Source organism: Leptinotarsa decemlineata, unplaced genomic scaffold (genome assembly GCF_025532065.1).
Source record: "Leptinotarsa decemlineata unplaced genomic scaffold, Ldec_3_MD MMD2_tig00004307_RagTag_RagTag, whole genome shotgun sequence".
NCBI classification, from domain to species: domain Eukaryota; kingdom Metazoa; phylum Arthropoda; class Insecta; order Coleoptera; family Chrysomelidae; genus Leptinotarsa; species Leptinotarsa decemlineata.
In genome coordinates, this window is record NW_027412606.1 from 19,138,277 (window position 1) to 19,146,956 (window position 8,680).

At 35.8% G+C, this 8,680-nt stretch overlaps 1 long non-coding RNA gene across 1 annotated transcript; it reads right to left on the reverse strand.

Annotated features, from left to right (window-relative positions):
• Window positions 1–997: 997 nt before the first annotated feature.
• On the reverse strand, window positions 998–2,802 carry LOC141483969 (uncharacterized). The gene is made up of 2 exons (XR_012466393.1): window positions 1,265–2,802; window positions 998–1,206 (listed from the first exon to the last, which is right to left on the reverse strand). It is a non-coding gene; the product is annotated as an uncharacterized lncRNA (long non-coding RNA).
• Between the last annotated feature and the right edge of the window lie 5,878 nt (window positions 2,803–8,680).

Genomic DNA, 8,680 nt, shown 5'->3' on the forward strand with positions numbered 1-8,680 from the left:
TATCTTTGTTTTTATACAATTCCTTTATGAATAAATGACAATCATATCCACTGAGATTGTGAAAAATTATAGGAATGAAATTTGGCAATTTAAAATTCAAATTACAAGATGAATGAGCAGCAGGGGACCTTTTTTTTCCTGTGAGGTGACAATGATCCCTCACTTTGACTTCGCCATCATTAAATTGTTTGGAACAAATGCCACAATTTGTGGCAGAAGCAAACTGTTCCTCTTCCTCAGGAGTTTGTACATCCATAGGAATAGGAAACCTGAGATGATTTTCATAAATATTTTTCAAATCATCTTCGATTTTGCTAACGAATTTTTGGGCTGCATCCACACCCCTATACGAAACAAATTTTGATAAATCATCATTGTATGAACATTTAATCAAATAAGCAAATGAATAAGGCTCATGTTTGAATGTCTTGATCGAATACGAGTATTCAGGATTTGGTTTAGTGGTTTGAATCGGCTTCAGTACTGATTCAAAATCTGCATACACTACAAATGGTACCTTCATTTGTTTCTCAAAGTTTTCGAAAGTTAGTATATTTTCAGGTACCGTTTTCCCATATTTATTGACTTTGAAATTAGTTGATGGTGTTGTAGTACTCAAGTGATTACAATCATTTATCTCATGACGTAATAGTAATTGTTCATTAGAAAAATATAATAAACAGCCATCACAAAAATATTTCTTATGTTCATGAGCCGATAATTGGCTTGAAACTAATCTTGAAAGATCTTTGATCCAACAATAATGATTATTACCGAAATCATCTGTGATAAGTAACAAATTGACATGTCTTCTAAGTCTTCTCTGAGAGTAACGTAATGGTCCAATTATTTCATACATTATTTTACCCTTCTCGAATTTACTTTCTAAACCGTACACATTAACTGAAATATCATTCTTGTCTTCAAATTTCACAATATCTTTCAACTTTACCGGAAAATTCATACCTGTTACATCTATGACTGTACTGAAATGTGGATACGATGAAACTTCTGATGTTCTATCGATTGCAGGATGTAGTGCTGAAGTGATAGCCCATGCAAAACAATGCTGATCTTCATTACGGACATTAACCACGGCCTTCCTACGCTCAATACATTCAGGCAGCTTCACATATGAACATCCACTGAGCGGGCTGTATTTATTAATGTTCAACTCCAGAAACATGATTTTTTCACAAGTCCAACCTCAAATACAGAACAATATTACTAATCCATCCAATTGGAACTTGGTAGAAATGTTTACCTGAATCACGTTCCTGGAATTCTGTAGTTTGAGCGATAATCCCATTTCGAAATCCATCAAATAAGGAATTCAAATCAGTAGATTGATCAACTGTTCTATTCTGTGAATTAAATGATTTGGTTTCCTTCAGGTCTTGTGTTTGTAGAATATAACTCCCAAATACTTCCATATTCACTTTGATGATTTTGTGAACCCTGATGGCCGATTCCAATAATTCTATAACTTTCTGCCTGATTTCATTAAAGAATAACATGTAATCGGTGGAAACAATGGAACTCTGCACCCTGTATGTCGCAATCCGACGTTTGAAGGCGCTCTTTATAATTTGAACACCATCACTGAATTGAACACATGTATTATTCTTATGTTGTAGAGTTCTATTGTGAGAATTCACTTGAGTCAATGGAATCATCACATTACAACAATTACATGTGTACATAGGTGCTGCAGCGTCATCTAATCTCACTCGTTTCACTGATGGCCCTCCTTGGCAACTCTGGAGCTGATGACGACGAAGGTTGTCACTACGGGTAAAAGATTTACCACATTCACAAGAATACATTTTCTATGATATGTTCTCACTAACTCACTCGATGGAAACTGACATAACCAACACTCGCCCGCTTCTTAAATACCATAATCCACGTCGCCTGCGCATCACCGTAGAGAGTGAGGGTAGGTAAGGACACATCGATGCATCCGCTAGAGATGCCTGACGTCACAGCCAAGCCCATCTCCCAATTTGATGCGATAACAGTTGCCGGCACGAGCAAGCAGTGATCGTTGCGCTCTCGGAGAGGGCAGACGTTTGCACAGTCCTCGCCCGCCTGCGTGTCACCATCAATAGCGAGGGTAGGGTGATGCGTTACGTCACATCATTCACTGCTTCGAGAGCGATAGCCGAACAAGCAATTGTCGTTGCGCTCTCGGAGAAGACAGACGTTAGCACAGTCCTCGCCCGCCTGCGTGTCACCATTGATGGCGAGTCTGGGGCGTTACGTCACATCCTTCACTACATCGAGGGAGGTGAGAGCAGACCGATGAATACGCATTACTCTGCCACACGTCGTGGAGTGAACATGTCGCTCTCTAGCCGTTGAACGGTTATTGCTGTGACGTCACTCCACTACTAACTTGGTGCCCTCACACCGATGGAGCATTCATTACTTGGAGGATCTTCGAAGTATGCAGACGTATGTTTGTACATAGACAAACAAGCACATGATGAAACCCTGTACCGTGCATTCTCTAACACACACACACACATACACACACAAAATCTCATATGAAAAAAAAAATCTGAACGATCCATGCACCAGACACTTCAAGGTCACAACGCCTTGACTTCACTGCACAACAAAAAAAAGCAAATAACACGTCATATTGGTGGGGGGAGGATTAGAACCGGGAAAAAATTTCTGAACGATCCATACACCACACCCTTCAAGGTCACATCACAGTGACTTCACCAAACAACAACCAATAAAAAAGCAATTAATACGTCATAGTGGTGGGGGGAGGCTTAGAACCGGCTCAAATCTCCTACTGGAATACACGAATGAAAATATACGGGAGGAACAGCGACCTCAAGCGCCCAACCACTGAACTGAAATATATGCGGTGAACGGGTTTTCATACCAAATGAGGTCCAATTTTTTTTTGTTAAATGACAATATCTTGTCGTGAGACAATCATTAGAAATATTTGATTCACTAAACAAAGTGAGGTCCGTATATTGGTCCTCACTTTGTTGCGGACCTCACTTTCTCACTTCAACCGTATAACCGTATATATATATATATATATATATATATATATATATATACAGGGTCCTGCAACAGTGGCGCGGTGTTCCATATCTCTATATAGGAAGCAGATAGGAATCTAATTTTCTATAATATTACCTTATTGCTCGAGCTCGACAAAATAAAAATATTGGCGGTCACACAGGGTGTTCGATTTTTTCTGGGCGGATCCCAACTGTGTCTTTTTAAATGGCAACCTATATTTTTTATCGCTTTTTCGGTTTCTTCATAGAAAATAAAATAAACTTTATGTATATCTGCACTTCGAAAATATTGATGGTTTTCGAGATATCTAGCATGACAGGTTTTTTTTTCTAATATTCGTCACTCAGAATATTTGAAATTATAAAGTGGTGCCAAGTCCAGTTGAAATTTTTTTTTGGTCGAATATTCTACATTGGTAACTCTCTCAAACGATATATCTGAAATCGACCTGTGATATACAGGGTATGAAAAACCGCTTGCCAAATATTGTAAATGAAAATTTGCAAAATTTTCCTTATATTAAATGGAACACCCTGTATATTATTGATCCATAAGAAGCGCCAACGAAACCTCTACAAATTTCATTGAGTATTCCCTATGGCTAAGTTCAATAGTTTTTCTTAAATGAGCATTTCTTTCGAAAAATGGTCATTTTTTCAAAGCGAAATCCATTTGACGACTGATAAAAATATACGAAAGATATCTTGTTTCAATTTTGTACATTAGAAGGTATCCAAACAAATATTTTTTAACGAAATAAATGTATGTACCTATCACTTTTTGCTAAATGGAAAATTATTTTTTCATTGGATGCAGAATTTCACTCATAAATCGTGCAATATCAAACCAAACAAGTTAAAAGAAAAAAACATTATAAATAACTATTTTTTTCATGTTATTATATTCATTCAGAGCTTGAGTTCTAGATATTCAAATTTGTCAACTGGCAAATTACAAAACTACAAAAGGGAGAGTTTAATTAAGATTGATAATGAAACTTTTATAAAATATGTTCAACATGTCTTCCATTTTCTTGAATGCAGAGCTGAAGTCTATGTTTGAAAGACTGTTCTACCCTGCGCAAGACAGCTGGTGTAATGCTGCGAAAAGCATTCGTTATTCTAAGTCGCATATTTTCGGGAGAAGTTGGTGGCTCAACGTAAACCATATTTTTTATGTATCCCCATAAGAAAAAATCTAGTTTCGTCAAATCTGGTGATTTGGGCCACCGTACAGGCCACCGTACAGGCCCATTCCGTCCTATCCATTTATTGGGAAATACTTCATTTAGATGATCTCTCACTTCTGCCGAATAGTGAGCAGGTGCACCATCATGTTGTAACCACATTCTATTGCGGAGGTCAAGAGGAATATCATCTAACAAACCTGGTAAATCATTTCGTAAGAAATTGAGATACATTGCACCATTCATATGTCCCTCAAAAAAGTATGGACCAATTACATATTCTCCAATGATGCCTCCCCAGACATTTATCGACCACCTATGTTGATAATCCACCTGTCTCAATAAGTGAGGATTTTCTGTCGCATAATAATGGTAATTATGTCGATTTACAAATCCATTTTTATGGAATGTCGATTCATCCGACCATAAAATATTATTGAAAAAATATTCGTTTCGACGAATTTTGTTCATGGCCCAATTGCAAAATCTCACTCTTTTCTCGAAATCAGCATACAGTAGTTCTTGATGTAACTGAACGTGGTATGGATGCAAGCGATGTTTCTTCAATACTCGTTGCCCTGATCTCTCACTTATATCCACTATTTCCCCAATTTGTCGTTGACTCCTACTAGGATCTTCTTCAACAGCAAGAAGAACTTGCAATTCATTATCTTCATTAGTAGCTGGCTTGATGCGCTCATGTTTGGAATAATTAATAGATCCAGTTTCAACGAATCGTCCCAAGACCTTTCGGAAAGATCTTTCATCTGGATGCCTTCTATCTGGATACCGTTGAGAATAAATTCTACTTGCCAATAAACAATTCCTGTCTGATTCACCTAATATGAAAATCATATCAATCAAATCACTTTTTGATAACAACATTCTGATGAAATTATACCGACAGTTCAACTTCACGATTGACTAAAAATTTCAATATTCATTTGCAGCCAAATATTTTGTTCTGTCATTTGCCAGACTACTTGATTTCCAATAAATATTTCATTCGCTGAAAGGTTGTTTTAGACCGAAAGAATATGGCACAAATTCCGAGATTTTTGAAATTATTGTAACTATTCAAGAACGTCCATTTTGTGGTGTAATTCGCAACTTGTTTATCTAGCAACAGGTAATTTTAGGAATGGGCGATATTTTAAGGAAAGGGTATTTTTTGTATATTCTTATCAGTCGTCAAATGGATTTCGCTTTGAAAAAATGACCATTTTTCGAAAGAAATGCTCATTTAAGAAAAACTATTGAACTTAGCCATAGGGAATACTTAATGAAATTTGTAGAGGTTTCGTTGGCGCTTCTTATGGATCAATAATATACAGGGTGTTCCATTTAATATAAGGAAGATTTTGCAAATTTTCATTTACAATATTTGGCAAGCGGTTTTTCATACCCTGTATATCACAGGTCGATTTCAGATATATCGTTTGAGAGAGTTACCAATGTAGAATATTCGACCAAAAAAAAATTTCAACTGGACTTGGCACCACTTTATAATTTCAAATATTCTGAGTGACGAATATTGGAAAAAAACCCTGTCATGCTAGATATCTCGAAAACCATCAATATTTTCGAAGTGCAGATATACATAAAGTTTATTTTATTTTCTATGAAGAAACCGAAAAAGCGATAAAAAATATAGGTTGCCATTTAAAAAGACACAGTTGGGATCCGCCCAGAAATAATCGAACACCCTGTGTGACCGCCAATATTTTTATTTTGTCGAGCTCGAGCAATAAGGTAATATTATAGAAAATTAGATTCCTATCTGTTTCCTATATAGAGATATGGAACACCGCGCCACTGTTGCAGGACCCTGTATATATATATATATATATATATATATATATATATATATATATATATATATATATATATATGAAAAAATGAAAGGGTTCTTTGAATTTCTTCTAGAAAAAAAATATATTGATTTTCACCTAATCAATCATTCAATCAAACTCCATTTCATTCTTCTATCTCACAAAGCCATTGTGATCCCCAGATTCATTGTGAAAATTACCCGATGAAAAACCCGGGAGAGTTAACCTTGAAATAACGACGCTTGAAAACCTTAGATTACATTAGATTAGATTGTCGGGGAGCTAGCCCATTGCCTGATTCACTGCGACTTTATAGATCTATTGTGATGCTCCTTGGTTGTTAGAGCTCATTTCTAGCTTGATCTCTTTGATGAGACTCCATAGCCTTGACACCGTATAGCTAGCAGGCTCTGGTTTCTATTCTCCGCGTGTCTCAGCCTTGCTATCGCTTCGCATTCACAGAGCACATGCAGTGCGGTTTCTTCCTTTTCTTGACAGAACCTAAATTGGATTTCTTCTGTCAGCCCCATGTTGCTCATATGTTTCCTGAGCCGACTATGCCCTGTTGGTAGACCCTTACAACATTACGGTTATGGTTTAGCAGGTCTTCTGTGAATCTGGGCGATGGTTTCTTTATGAATTTTTTCGCCTGCCTCATTCCTGGGAGCTTATTCCACCAATCTATCGATTCAGCTTGCATCCATGAGTTTATGGATGTCTTTATACATGCTTTCGCTACCCCGCAGAAGGGTTCTGGGCCAATCATAGCTCTGGATGCGCCTTCATGGGCTAGAACATCTGCCTCCCCATTGCCTTGTGACCCTCAAAATCTTGGTGAAAAAACCCACTTACATCGACTTCAAGCTTTTGATAGGTTCGGTACACTTTCCGTGTACCAAACCTATAAATCATGTCAGTATCACGATTTATAATTATAAAAATCAAATTATGAAAAGGATGACTGGACGAAATTTCATGATTTTTGATTTGTTGGATCCGTCTCCGCACGAAATAGCGTATTGGATAACGGAACATTCAAAAATTTTAATGAATTAACGACGTGCAATTGAAGTGTCCAGGAGATTAAGAACACTAATTCCTTACTCCAGAAATGGTTTCATTTCAGATTTAACAGGGTAAACTTCAACACAATTTGCCTAATTCCATGTTTTTTGAGTATCACTCAAATTCGGTATGTCACATCATTTATGTAGGGTAAAAAATTTCTTCCATTGGCCGTCCACTCCAATGTCACCGTCGAGTGTTTCTGAATAGGTCATAAAATTGATTCAGTTAATTTCGGCCTAATTATATTCGTTAACCAACATCGCATTCTTCAGGTGACCCAATACAGCTGAAGAATGTGTTCTATGTAAAGCAACTTGTATTACTTACAGAACGGGGGTATTGAAACCTTGGAATTATCAAATGAGAAAACAGAAAACTCATTCAGTTTGATTTCTATTTGTTTTATTTTGTCCTCTATTTTCTTATAAGGTAGAACACAGTCCTTTCAGCTTTAAGTGGAACATAATCTGGTATGAATTGAAAGGGGTATATCTTTAGGGGTAATCAAATTTTTGGTAAAAAATGTGGGAATCTTTCAAAGAACGGAAAGTAGAAATCGATTTCAAGAAAGTTAACTCTATACAAATAAGTTATGAAAGAGAGGGCTTTTTCTTCCAGTGTGTGTCTGAAAAATACTTCTTTGTATATATAATGTATACATCTTTGAATGCAGTAACTTTTTTTGGAAACAATTACTTCCTTTCTTTCTTTGAAAGAGTATGTAGATGGAGAAGTAGAATTATGAACTTTGCCAATCATTCAATCAAGTGAACTACTGTTTTTTTCATTATGTATTGTCATAAATTGTTAACAAAATAATGGAGAGATGTTATTTCCACTATAGCTTCGCAAACAAGTTGAAATCAAGTTTTTTCATCAACAATTTCTTTAATTGCATTTTGTACCCAGATGCATTTTTTTCATTATGTTAGAGCTTGTTTATGAGTGCAGAAAATCATCATCATCAACTAATAATAATAACAAGAGCCATGCATGATCCTTCGCCTATTTAAAAATAAAAATTATGACACATCAACTTACGAAGACTTTTTCTAAGGGATTGATAAAAGACTCAGGGTTATGATGATATGTTGATCAATTATTATGTTCAAAGTCCTAGTTTAGAAGTTTATCTAATTATAATGATAGTTCATATAAACTTCAAGTGGTGCAAAATCGATAATAATCATCTGAAAGTATTTCAAGACGAATCAAAGGGTTAGTATTCAGTTTAATTGAATTTAGAAACTGAATTTAGGGCTCAATAAAGACAGTTATTAAATCAAGGGATCGTTAGAAGTTCAATATAGTTCAGGAAATTGTTTGGTGTTTGATACTCCGAAATGTACTTCATTGATCATAAAAATCAATTTCATCAAGAAAAGAAATACTGAAACTTTATTAATAAAACATGGAATGGAAATTGAACAACTTGTGATTCGAAAGGAAAGTAGAAAGATGACAACAATTTACGAATAATTCCGTTAACTAGTAGACTCGTATATAACTGAAGTACAAACAAATAATAATACATGGAATG